This window comes from Lolium rigidum, chromosome 3, assembly GCF_022539505.1.
Source record: "Lolium rigidum isolate FL_2022 chromosome 3, APGP_CSIRO_Lrig_0.1, whole genome shotgun sequence".
Classification (NCBI taxonomy): domain Eukaryota; kingdom Viridiplantae; phylum Streptophyta; class Magnoliopsida; order Poales; family Poaceae; genus Lolium; species Lolium rigidum.
This window is the reverse complement of record NC_061510.1, coordinates 52,673,488-52,687,750: the sequence shown is the minus strand read 5'-3', so window position 1 is coordinate 52,687,750 and position 14,263 is coordinate 52,673,488.

Below are 14,263 nucleotides of genomic sequence, written 5' to 3'. Positions count from 1 at the left end.
ATGGTGGTGTGCCCCACCCTTTTTGGCTTGGTGTTTCTATTTTGGTTTTTACATTCATGGTGATCCCATGGTTGGGAGGTGCCGATACTAGGGTTTTAGGGTCAAAATGGGTCTACCATGGCATAAAAAATAGCAAACCACCTTGGATGGGGCCAATATTTGGCACACTTGTGCATGGTGGTGTGGCCCACCCTTTTTGGCTTGGTGTTTCTATTTTGGTTTTTACATTCATGGTGATCCCATGGTTGGGAGGTGCCGATACTAGGGTTTTAGGGTCAAAATGGTCTACCATGGCCTAAAACATACCCAACCACCTTGGGTGGGGCCAATATTTGTCACACTTGTGCATGGTGGTGTGGCCCACCCTTTTTTAATTTCTCTTTGTAGGTTGGTTTTTGCATTCATGGTGATCCCATGGTTGGGAGGTGCTAGATACTAGGGTTTTAGGGTCAAAATGGGTCTACCATGGCCTAAAACATACCCAACCACCTTGGATGGGGCCAATATTTGGCACACTTGTGCATGGTGGTGTGCCCCACCCTTTTTTAATTTCTCTTTGTAGGTTGGTTTTTGCATTAATGGTGATCCCATGGTTGGGAGGTGCCGATACAAGGGTTTTAGGGTCAAAATGGGTGTACCATGGCCTAAAACATACCAAACCACCTTGGATGGGGCCAATATTTGGCACACTTGTGCATGGTGGTGTTCCCCACCCTTTTTAATTTCTCTTTGTAGGTTGGTTTTTGCATTCATGGTGATCCCATGGATGGGAGGTGCTCGATACAAGGGTTTTAGGGTCAAAATGGGTCTACCATGGCCTAAAACATACCCAACCACCTTGGATGGGGCCAATATTTGGCACACTTGTGCATGGTGGTGTGACCCACCCTTTTTAATTTCTCTTTGTAGGTTGGTTTTTGCATTCATGGTGATCCCATGGTTGGGAGGTGCCGATACAAGGGTTTTAGGGTCAAAATGGGTGTACCATGGCCTAAAACATATCCAACCACCTTGGATGGGGCCAATATTTGGCACACTTGTGCATGGTGGTGTTCCCCACCCTTTTTTAATTTCTCTTTGTAGGTTGGTTTTTGCATTCATGGTGATCCCATGGATGGGAGGTGCCGATACAAGGGTTTTAGGGTCAAAATGGGTCTACCATGGCCTAAAAAATACCAAACCACCTTGGATGGGGCCAATATTTGGCACACTTGTGCATGGTGGTGTGCCCCACCCTTTTTTAATTTCTCTTTGTAGGTTGGTTTTTCATTCATGGTGATCCCATGGTTGGGAGGTGCCGATACAAGGGTTTTAGGGTCAAAATGGGTCTACCATGGCCTAAAACATACCAAACCACCTTGGATGGGGCCAATAATTGGCACACTTGTGCATGGTGGTGTGACCCACCCTTTTTTAATTTCTCTTTGTAGGTTGGTTTTTGCATTCATGGTGATCTCATGGTTGGGAGGTGCCGATACAAGGGTTTTAGGGTCAAAATGGGTCTACCATGGCCTAAAACATATCCAACCACCTTGGATGGGGCCAATATTTGGCACACTTGTGCATGGTGGTGTGCCCCACCCTTTTTTAATTTCTCTTTGTAGGTTGGTTTTTGCATTCATGGTGATCCCATGGTTGGGAGGTGCCGATACAAGGGTTTTAGGGTCAAAATGGGTCTACCATGGCCTAAAACATACCCAACCACCTTGGGTGGGGCCAATATTTGGCACACTTGTGCATGGTGGTGTGCCCCACCCTTTTTTAATTTCTCTTTGTAGGTTGGTTTTTGCATTCATGGTGATCCCATGGTTGGGAGGTGCCGATACAAGGGTTTTAGGGTCAAAATGGGTCTACCATGGCCTAAAACATATCCAACCACCTTGGATGGGGCCAATATTTGGCACACTTGTGCATGGTGGTGTGACCCACCCTTTTTTAATTTCTCTTTGTAGGTTGGTTTTTGCATTCATGGTGATCCCATGGTTGGGAGGTGCCGATACAAGGGTTTTAGGGTCAAAATGGGTGTACCATGGCCTAAAACATACCCAACCACCTTGGATGGGGCCAATATTTGTCACACTTGTGCATGGTGGTGTTCCCCACCCTTTTTTAATTTCTCTTTGTAGGTTGGTTTTTGCATTAATGGTGATCCCATGGTTGGGAGGTGCCGATACAAGGGTTTTAGGGTCAAAATGGGTCTACCATGGCCTAAAACATACCCAACCACCTTGGATGGGGCCAATAATTGGCACACTTGTGCATGGTGGTGTGACCCACCCTTTTTAATTTCTCTTTGTAGGTTGGTTTTTGCATTCATGGTGATCCCATGGTTGGGAGGTGCTAGATACAAGGGTTTTAGGGTCAAAATGGGTCTACCATGGCCTAAAACATACCAAACCACCTTGGATGGGGCCAATAATTGGCACACTTGTGCATGGTGGTGTTCCCCACCCTTTTTTAATTTCTCTTTGTAGGTTGGTTTTTGCATTCATGGTGATCCCATGGTTGGGAGGTGCCGATACAAGGGTTTTAGGGTCAAAATGGGTCTACCATGGCCTAAAAAATACCAAACCACCTTGGATGGGGCTAATATTTGGCACACTTGTGCATGGTGGTGTGCCCCACCCTTTTTTAATTTCTCTTTGTAGGTTGGTTTTTGCATTCATGGTGATCCCATGGTTGGGAGGTGCCGATACAAGGGTTTTAGGGTCAAAATGGGTCTACCATGGCCTAAAACATACCAAACCACCTTGGATGGGGCCAATAATTGGCACACTTGTGCATGGTGGTGTGACCCACCCTTTTTTAATTTCTCTTTGTAGGTTGGTTTTTGCATTCATGGTGATCCCATGGTTGGGAGGTGTCGATACAAGGGTTTTAGGGTCAAAATGGGTCTACCATGGCCTAAAACATATCCAACCACCTTGGATGGGGCCAATATTTGGCACACTTGTGCATGGTGGTGTGCCTCACCCTTTTTAATTTCTCTTTGTAGGTTGGTTTTTGCATTCATGGTGATCCCATGGTTGGGAGGTGCCTAGATACAAGGGTTTTAGGGTCAAAATGGGTCTACCATGGCCTAAAACATACCAAACCACCTTGGATGGGGCCAATATTTGGCACACTTGTGCATGGTGGTGTGCCCCACCCTTTTTAATTTCTCTTTGTAGGTTGGTTTTTGCATTCATGGTGATCCCATGGTTGGGAGGTGCCGATACAAGGGTTTTAGGGTCAAAATGGGTGTACCATGGCCTAAAACATACCCAACCACCTTGGATGGGGCCAATATTTGGCACACTTGTGCATGGTGGTGTGACCCACCCTTTTTTAATTTCTCTTTGTAGGTTGGTTTTTGCATTCATGGTGATCCCATGGTTGGGAGGTGCCGATACAAGGGTTTTAGGGTCAAAATGGGTGTACCATGGCCTAAAACATACCAAACCACCTTGGATGGGGCCAATATTTGTCACACTTGTGCATGGTGGTGTGACCCACCCTTTTTTAATTTCTCTTTGTAGGTTGGTTTTTGCATTAATGGTGATCCCATGGTTGGGAGGTGCCGATACAAGGGTTTTAGGGTCAAAATGGGTGTACCATGGCCTAAAACATACCCAAACCACCTTGGATGGGGCCAATAATTGGCACACTTGTGCATGGTGGTGTGACCCACCCTTTTTTAATTTCTCTTTGTAGGTTGGTTTTTGCATTCATGGTGATCCCATGGTTGGGAGGTGCCGATACAAGGGTTTTAGGGTCAAAATGGGTGTACCATGGCCTAAAACATACCCAAACCACCTTGGATGGGGCCAATATTTGTCACACTTGTGCATGGTGGTGTGCCCCACCCTTTTTTAATTTCTCTTTGTAGGTTGGTTTTTGCATTAATGGTGATCCCATGGTTGGGAGGTGCCGATACAAGGGTTTTAGGGTCAAAATGGGTCTACCATGGCCTAAAACATACCAAACCACCTTGGATGGGGCCAATATTTGGCACACTTGTGCATGGTGGTGTTCCCCACCCTTTTTTAATTTCTCTTTGTAGGTTGGTTTTTGCATTCATGGTGATCCCATGGATGGGAGGTGCCGATACAAGGGTTTTAGGGTCAAAATGGGTCTACCATGGCCTAAAACATACCCAACCACCTTGGATGGGGCCAATATTTGGCACACTTGTGCATGGTGGTGTGACCCACCCTTTTTTAATTTCTCTTTGTAGGTTGGTTTTTGCATTCATGGTGATCCCATGGTTGGGAGGTGCTCGATACAAGGGTTTTAGGGTCAAAATGGGTCTACCATGGCCTAAAACATACCAAACCACCTTGGATGGGGCCAATATTTGGCACACTTGTGCATGGTGGTGTTCCCCACCCTTTTTTAATTTCTCTTTGTAGGTTGGTTTTTGCATTCATGGTGATCCCATGGATGGGAGGTGCCGATACAAGGGTTTTAGGGTCAAAATGGGTCTACCATGGCCTAAAACATACCCAACCACCTTGGATGGGGCCAATATTTGGCACACTTGTGCATGGTGGTGTGACCCACCCTTTTTTAATTTCTCTTTGTAGGTTGGTTTTTGCATTCATGGTGATCCCATGGTTGGGAGGTGCCGATACTAGGGTTTTAGGGTCAAAATGGGTCTACCATGGCATAAAAAATAGCAAACCACCTTGGATGGGGCCAATAATTGGCACACTTGTGCATGGTGGTGTGCCCCACCCTTTTTGGCTTGGTGTTTCTATTTTGGTTTGTACATTCATGGTGATCCCATGGTTGGGAGGTGCCGATACTAGGGTTTTAGGGTCAAAATGGGTCTACCATGCAATTATTAAACTTGTGTAGAAATTTATGGACGAAATAATTTAATATTTTATTAATGTTGTCCAAATTTACATATCAACATTGTTCATGATAAGTATAGATTATAATTTTGTTGTTTAACATGGACCAACCCAAAATGGCAAATGCAACCATGAAAGTGAAAAAATCTAATTTAAAAAAGGCCCAACCCAAAACGGCGGATGGAAGTGCACCATTACGATCTTCACGCGCGGCACGATCTTATCGTGAATGGTTTGCGCATGGCATGTTCCGGAAATGACGTACGACGTGGTCGGCCTATAAAAAGGTGTTCGTGCTGCCGTCATAAAGATCGTGCAAACCCTAGAGCCGCCGCCACCGCCACCGCCCGCGCAGTCGCCCTCTCTATTCTCCTCGCCTCCTCCGTCTCAAAGGCGATCTCATCCCCGCCACCGCCGGCATCTGCAAGGTACCCTCACCCTCGACCGCCGTACCCACGAATCTTCTCCACGCCAGGCCCAACACCGTCACCTAGATCTCATCGGAGACAGACCAAGACGGTTCCAACACTGCCTCGTCAAGTAAGTAGACATCAAGACCTTCGTATCTACATCGTATGAAGCAAGTAAAATTTGTATAGGTTAGAGTCGCCGTGTGTATTCAGATTTGCAGTTGTTACAATAATTTTCTTAAGTGTTGACTGATTAGGACTTGGAGTTGTTGTGCTGGTTTCGTGCATGCATGTGCACACCTCTAGTCAATTCGTTTAGGTTACGTAAAATTCAACGTGACTTCATGCCCGACTACGTCGGATCCAGTCGGATCGTTTGTCAGCAGTTCGCCTATATATGCATCGCTCTTGTAGCATGAAAATAGCAAACATTGCAAGTATCGGTTTTTAAGATGTAAATTTTATTGAGGGGTTTCATATATAGGGCAGATGTTTGCTCTCAATTTTTTTGTATAATATTTCACGATGATTTGTCCGTTCAAAGCATGTCATCTCACACATCGTATGTAAAATCATGCCATCTCACGCATCGTATGTAAAATCATGTTTTATTCAAGTCTCCCTCTTGCACATTTAGTTTAGTTTTTTGTACGTGACATATTACTTTCTCTTAATATAGTATTTTTCCTTGATAGAATGGACGAGCTTAGGGGTGAAGTTTGCTGCAACATCGAAAAATGGTGTAGGCTCATGGCCCGTCTTACCGTGGATCAACGTGCTAGACTAGCTCTAACTAATTTAAGAAGTATGATGATGATTCCTTCGTGAAGATGCGTACAATATTGATCGGGTACACCTTCTCACATGTATATTACGTAATATTGCATTACATGTTCATATTTCATTTGTATTTCGTGGATTACTTTTGCATAGTAGTTATTGATTCATGTTCATTTTTGTTCCAGGTTCATGCTTGATGTTTTTGACCCTGCCACTGGTACATTCGAAATAGGAGAGAACAATGGCGCGGTGTCTCTTGGTTTTGTCGACGTTGAGTGTCTCCTTGGTCTGGTTAATGAAGGTTTTTCAGCTGGGGAAATTCTTACCGAGGAAGGTGAAGACGTGAAGCATCGCATCCCACCACAGTTCATAAGCAAATCAACCGGTAACATCGTTATCGATGAATTAATTGACGACATCATTAAAAGTAAACTTGCCGATGATGACTTCCTGAGGAGGGTAGTCCTAGTGCTTCTTGGAACAGTACTTGCGCCTATGGCGACGAAGATTGTTCCACACAAGTTCTATGCACTAGTAGAAGATGTGGAACGAATGTCAAAAATCAATTGGAACGCATTCACTCTAAGGGTTCTGTTGGATAGCATTAGGCTGGTAAGAAAAGGTAGACAAATCGCGTCGGTGGCCGAAAGGGAACTTAGGAATGTTGCGGGTATGTATGTTCTTATGTCGGAGTGTTGTTCATAGTACATCTCATTGCATTTTTCACGTATAGATAATTAATTTACTCTCCTTTGTTTACATGCGGTACCTATACTTGGGAAAAATGTCAGCCTCTAGAAGGCGAGTGTGCATTTAATCCTAAACTGTCCATGCGCCCTCTAATGAGGAACTGGAATGAAGCAGCGGCCACGCGGAGAGACAATTTTGACTATGAGAATGGTCGCGGACGTGGTAACGTGAAGGTACTAATTTCAGTGTTACGAGTAGGCACACTTAATTTTGTAAATATAAATACTGAATTCAAAACTGTAGTACTTAACTCTTGCATTATATAACGTGCAGATTGATGAAAATATCACTGAAGAGTATCGGTTGATGGAGCCAGTTGTGCCAGATCCTGTGGCTGCTCCTCAGAATAACGCCAAGCCCGCGAGTGCTGTTCCAAGAAAGAAACAGGCTCCAAAACCCATTGATAACGGTCAAACGGAAATTCTGATAAATCGTTTAACGGGTTACCTAGATGCACAATTGCAGAAGATGTTGGCTACCATCCCTGCCTTATGTGCTCAGGTGAAACGCCTAACTGTTGTGTCATTTTCTTTTGTTATTGAAAATGCAATCGTTCCTGAACTTATATATTTTTGTGTTGCAGAGAACATTGGAGATGTTTAATAAGGAAGGCGTGACTTACAAACCGGCAGCCGCACCGGTTTCCGGTAACATGGAGGACCAGGAAGATGTCAACTCTTTCCGGAACGGGCCTCGTGATAAAAAAGAGTTCATGTACAAGGAAGAGAGCGATTCAGCACGAGGTGGAGATTCTGTTCATATAATTGACATGAACCTGGATAATGAATTTGATAAATTGGAAAAAAAATTCAAGGAGCACTGCTAAGAATGGTAATGCAAAGAATGCAAATGATGCTATGCGCACACCTGCCAAGGCTAGTGGACTGAATGGTACTCCAGCGAAAAGCCATTTGGCGATGTTGGTAGCACACCGGATAATCCGTTCATCATTGAAAATGCTGATCCGGTGACATCAGATTCAGATATTGATCTTGACGCAGTAACTATTAGCAAGTTCATATCTAAATCAAAGGAAGATGAGTTGGCTGGGAAGAGAAAGCGAACAATTCCCAAGAAATTTCAATCTCCCTATGCTCTAGACAGACGCACCAAGCGTCAAGTCCGTGGTTCATCCTCAAAAGGTAGTTTATTTTCCGTTTTTTTTAATATTCTATATAAGAAATGTTGTATTTGCTAAGACTTTTCATATGCATGCAGCTCTGAATTTCGATGATAAATCTGGAGCGAGATAAAAATGCAAAACAGGATGCATCATCTGATTTGTCACCTGAACTAGTAGATGCAGCTATAGTCTTCCTCGAGCTTGCATCAAGGTCAGAGCAGCACAAGAAAAAGAATGTTTACCGGAGTGTCAGGGGCGATGAAGTAAACGCTGAACGTCTTCGCGTTGTTCTCGACGAAAGATGGTTGTCAGACGATGTAAGCGTGTACAACACGTCTATTCCATACATTTAATATTTACATGTATGTTATTAACATAAAATGTCATCATGTTATTCGCAGGTCATAGATGGTTACATTGGGCATCTGAACCTCCGTGTTGGGGATGACCGCTTTTTGTGTCCAGCATGGAGATCAAAATATCTAGTAGACCGGGCAAATGCCGGAGACAAACCCAAAGAATCCAGCAAGAATATGGATAGCGCGATGGTAAGATCTGGCGCGGTTGGTAGAGTGGTGACGGAATACACCGTCCGTGACAAGGTACGTAATATATGATTGTTATAAAATATTGTAGTATTCTGCTAATAAACATGCCGAATGACATCTCATTTTGTTGATATGTTATAATTTTTTGCAGGTTTATTTTCCACTCAACATTGGCAATACACACTGGACGACCGTTGTCATGCACATACCTAAGCAAGAATTCCAAGTTCTCGACTCGCTTTATCCTCTAGAGTTTACGTTGGAGACTGTTGAGGCACTTGTAAGTGAAAAACAAATTGTCCACATTACTTCTAACAAACTGAATTGCGCAAATAAGCATAACTGTTATGTGTCTACAGCGTCGCCAAATTGCAGAAGACATGCAAGTGGCCAACGAAGTCACGAGTGGAGATCATCCCGATGTTTCAAAGTGGCCGATATTAGAGTACGACATGCCGCAGCAGCATGACGGGTGAGTTAATGTTACACCAATTTAAGTTTATGATCAATATATGGGAGGATTAACCTTATCGAGATTTTGCATGTACAACGGGAACTCTTGTGGATTGTTTGTGATGGAATGCATGGAGCATTGGGATGGGGATCGGATGAGCTGCAGAGATTTCACGGGTTTGTTAAAAATCGTCTGTATGTACACCCTTGGATTAACAAAAATGTGTTGCATCTAACCCATATTTCCTAATATTGTATAGATCAAAATTAATGCAAGGCGAAGACGAGTTGTCGCTGAAATGATGTTATCACCTTCGAACACGTTAGAGATCGTGAAAGAGAAAATTCGGTCCATCGCTGCCGGGATCAACAAGAAGACATAGAAAATGGAAGATAAAAGTTTGAGTGGTTAGGTTTTAGTCCCGAAGAAGGTTTCCGACCATGAATAGCTTTTTTCCTTCTATCAACTATGTTATGTTGTAAAGTGACCATGAATACTTTTTCGTTTTCTTCAAGACATATTGCTATCCTATTATTTTGTTTGCTTAATCATATATTGTTGTTTGTTGATTTATTGAGCTGCACATACAGACACACACCTACATTTTTGTTGATCATGTTTTCTTGATGATTTTTTCAGTTGCACACAAACACAGTGTACCAACTCGGTATCATTTTCGTTGAAGATTTTTTCAGGTGCACATACACGCTTTGCATTTGAAAAGGATCATACACCAACATAGTAGCCTTTTTTCAGCAACACACTCACACACACTAGAATTTTTCACGTACACACATCAATTTCGTTGAAGATTTTTTCAGGTGCACACACACACTTTGCATTTAGTCAAGTAGTTCAACCCATTTACAAAACCGTAGTATCAACATACACACTTCACAGAACATAGATCTATCTAGGGTGTGTTTGGGGCAGCACCACTCCAATCTATCTTCGGCTTCTTCTCCTCCGGCCACTTGTCCCGGTGGCCCCCACAAAACGAGGAGGGCTTGTTTGATAACACATGGGAAAACTCCAGGACGCGGCACTCCAATATTCATGCCCATCGGTGATGCGAGTGTATGTCCACCCTTCATCCCCACTTGGGCGCTTGGTGCCGGCCAATTCTTTTCCTTTGCTTGCTGCTCGATGAAGAAGCCTTTGTGCCGCCCGTTGAACTGGGTTGCAATGCGGTTGGTGTTGCTTGCGGAGGTAGCCGGTGGCGCTGTCCATAGTTGCATTGACGGATTATATGGTACAGTTTGTACGCCACAAACCCATCTCCGGCTGCATACTCCGGATTAATTTCATCGAGGGGATTCTTCTCCCAGAACTTGTCTTTGGACGGATGGGAATTCTTTCTTCATTCCTTTGTAGCTCATATCGATGAGTGCGGCTGCCATGTCAGCCATCCCGATCTGTCGCGTTCAAGCTGGAACAAGTCCTGCAGATCGATGTGGTACTCAATTGGTATCTCAATATTCCAACTTCGTCTGCATTGCTATTCTGTCATTTCTGATATCGACGCTAGCAAAGTGGACACCACTTGCGTAGGAAATCCATGAGTTTGGGACACCACGGTTGGCTACTTGCTCCACCATAAAAATGGAAAAGATTAGCTGGTAAAATATTGTTGGGAAAAAATGCTGAAATTGAGTTGTGAAATGCAATGAAATTATGTGATAATATTTCATTCGTACGTGTCATTTAACATTTTTTGTCTGAACTTGAATGGAAGTACATATCATGGTTCATATCAGTACATTCAAATGGATTTAGAAGTTCAGATTTTATCCTTAAAGATGAATGAGTACCAGTACTATGTTTGTGAGGGGATTTACCATAACTACGAGCACATGAGTAACTAAATAACAACTAAGTAACCACATCAAAAATATCAAATCACAGAAATGAACTAGCATGAAGCATCAAATCAAGATGATAGAGGTTATGTAAAACCGGGTTTCATATTTCAAGTTTGCAAGAGCCACTGTAAAAATCAAATATACATACCTTGACCATTGGTAGACCAATACGTGATCTTTCATCGCCAGTTGGACGACGGCGATCCGATAGTCACCTTTGTACTCCGGGTCGCGATACTCGAAGTCCGGGCCCATGAACTTGTATTCATCCTTGCTCAACCACTGCTCGTACATGTCCACAATCTCGGCTGCTTTATGGTTGTCGTCGGTGTAGACAACCTCAATCTCAGTTTGATGTGCGACAATCTTCCGGATTTCAGTTTTGTGATCGGTAACCTCCCATTCCTGATCCGTGTCACTGCTCCGATTGCTAACCTCCCTTTCTCGATCCATGTCGGTCTTGTGATTGCTGAACTCTCTTTCCTGATCCATTTCGAGAGGTAGACGAAGAGTGCGGTGTGGAGAAAGGAGGAGAAAGAAGGGGAGGGAAGATGAATCGGTGGGAAATGCACTGCAGAATAAATGGCAAATGAGGAGGAGAAAGAAGGGGAGGGAAGATGACTCGGTGTGAACTGCCCTGCACAAAAAATGGCAACTGCCCAGCCGAAATTAAACCACGTTATGTGGGAAAACACCGAAATGGGCTACCTTTTTACGCGGGCCCTGCACAGCTTGAGGCTACGCAATATGGCCTAGATTTGGTGCATGATGACGCCACTTTTTATGCAGTGCTTATGTGATCGATTAATAGCAAACACCACTATGTCATGACAATAAAACATGCGTTAATCATTATTGAAACATAATATGCAGCACACACTAATGTCATGACAATAAAACATGCGTTAACAATTAATCAAACATAATATGTAGCACACACTAATGTCCATGTTTCATGACACGGTTGTCATGTGTAAGCATTTAAAATACGTGGTGATTTCATAGTTGATCAACTAGGAGCTTCGAGACCACCCTCCTTGCTACCACGAAACCAGAATATGTAGATGTCACCAACTTGCATCTTATTTTGCTTCACAACATCCATCCAATTTGAGGTAATCATGGCAGTTTTCCCTACTTTGCTCAAGACCATCCTAACTTTAGCAACTTTTCTATTCCTGGAAAAGACTTGAATTTCGGATGGTAATTTCAGATTCTTCACAATGTACTCCATGGTGTAGGCCTTTGAGAAGTACTTGCAAAAGGAGTCAATGAGCAATCATTTGTTAGCAAAAAAATTTGACATACGCTTGGACAGTAATGATGGCTTATGATTTATTCAAAAATTGATTACCATTTTGGCTTTGCCCTTGATGATGATTGAATTTTTTATGGTGAATACATAGAGGGGTCTACTTGGGTTGTGCTTACAAACTACACGCTTCGATCTAGCAAGTTGTTCATCATCCATCTCCACCAGATTGGCAAACACACAGAAGGAGTCAAAATCTGCATTCCCCATAATTCCTGGACCTGAATGCATAATTTTGGATATTAATGAACAATAATATATGTACTTGAAACATTATTGTTGGAAGGATCATTCTTACCTCTCATAGTAATTCTTTTCGCGCATCCCGCACGTGGAGCAACATACCTTCAGTGATACATGTAGCAGTCCTATGTCCATATGTTCACCTTCAATAGTATGACCTCAAAATGTACAAGATTCAATCTTTTAGTACTGCATGTTACTGTAGCAGATCTAGGTGTTGTCGACAAATAGATGAGAATCGATTGCGATTCTTGTAGCGAGATCTAGGTGTTGTCGACAAATAGATGAGAAACTGATTGCGATTCTCGTAGCTAATGTAGGTGTTGTCGACAAATAGATGACAAAAATGAATGCATATTAGGCCCGGGACATCGGATGAAAAACAGATCTAACATGGCGCATGTCTTGGGCAATAATTGCTGCGACTAATGTATGAGATCTATGTGTTGTCGACAATTTGATCAATTGTCGAAACAACCGCACGGAGAATAGAGGGGAGATAGATGAGCAACGAGAGGGAGATAGATGATCTACTTCCGGACGGATATGCATAGGGTTTTATCATACCTCTCACCGACGACAGCTCCACAATGGTACGCAGGGTTCTGAGGCGGCGACGGCAAAAAAATGGGAATAATTTATCAGGCAATCCCGATTAGGGTATAAGAAAGCGTTGAGCTTGTATATAGGTGCGGGATGGGCCGTCAGGCCATTAATTTTTAGCTTTTCAATTTGGGTAATCTTTGGGCCACCGGAACTATTAAGTTATCCTAATGCGGCCCGGCTGACTCAACTCATTTATATTTTTATTCTGTAATTTTCTATTACAACATAAAATTGGTACACCTATGCACATTACGGTGCGGACATAGCTAATGTGGAGAGGAGGGCAACCAAGGCGACGCAAAGTGCTCAAAGATGCAACCACCAGCATTCCGAAGCCATCAGCAATTTTCTCGGCACAATTATGCAGATGACAAGTTGCACCAGATGATGCATATGGATGTAACATGCAACCACCATCATTCCAAAGGCAAGACGTAGCTAAACATCAGCACACCAATACATACATTATACTTAATTACATAACTTAGTTCCACACATATTCACAAAATAAGACCATCAATATAATAGATGGTCACACTAGGTAAATAACTTAGTTATTTACAAAACTAACTTTGTTCAACACTCATTACTCGACATAGTTCAACACCATAAAGCAAAAGCAACAACATCACATCAGTCCACAACATCTAGGCATCATCCTCGACGAGAGAGCACCACCGACGAGTCCATAATGCTCTACCCTAATCTGCCTAGAGGTGCCGGAGATGGCTAGCTCCTCGGCATGCTGCCTCGGATGATCAAGCTTGCCACCCTTCGGCTTCGACTTGTGCCATGGACGAAGTACTTCCCACGCTTCTTGAAAGGCGAGGTCCCCATTATGCGGCTTCTCCAGGAGCTTCCTTTTGAATGACCCCATGTTCCTGCTGTCAGCCGACTCCGCGAGAATCTCGTGAGTCATACTAGACAAGAACAATGTGTACAAATTTCAATTACAGATGCAAACCAAACAAAATGAAATAGATGGAAGGGTACACAACTAAATATATTGCTCACCTCCAGCGAGCCATCAGATTCCTCCAAGTCCTGGTATGGACCATCCACGAGCACCACCACCTCCTCCTGGTTTGCGGCATCGGCATCGGCGGGTTCTTCCTCCTCCTGGTTTGGTGGAGGCACGGGTTCCACCACCTCCTCTGGTTTCTGCATCGCGTGCAGGTTCTTCCTCATCTGGTTTGGAGGCACGGTTCCACCACCTCCTCGGTTTCTGCATCGGCGATAAAGGTTCTTCCTCATGCTGGTTTGGAGGAGGCACGGGTTCCACGTCCTCCCGCTTCCTCTTCCTAGACCCTTCGCCAGCTTGCATACCAAAAAGATAA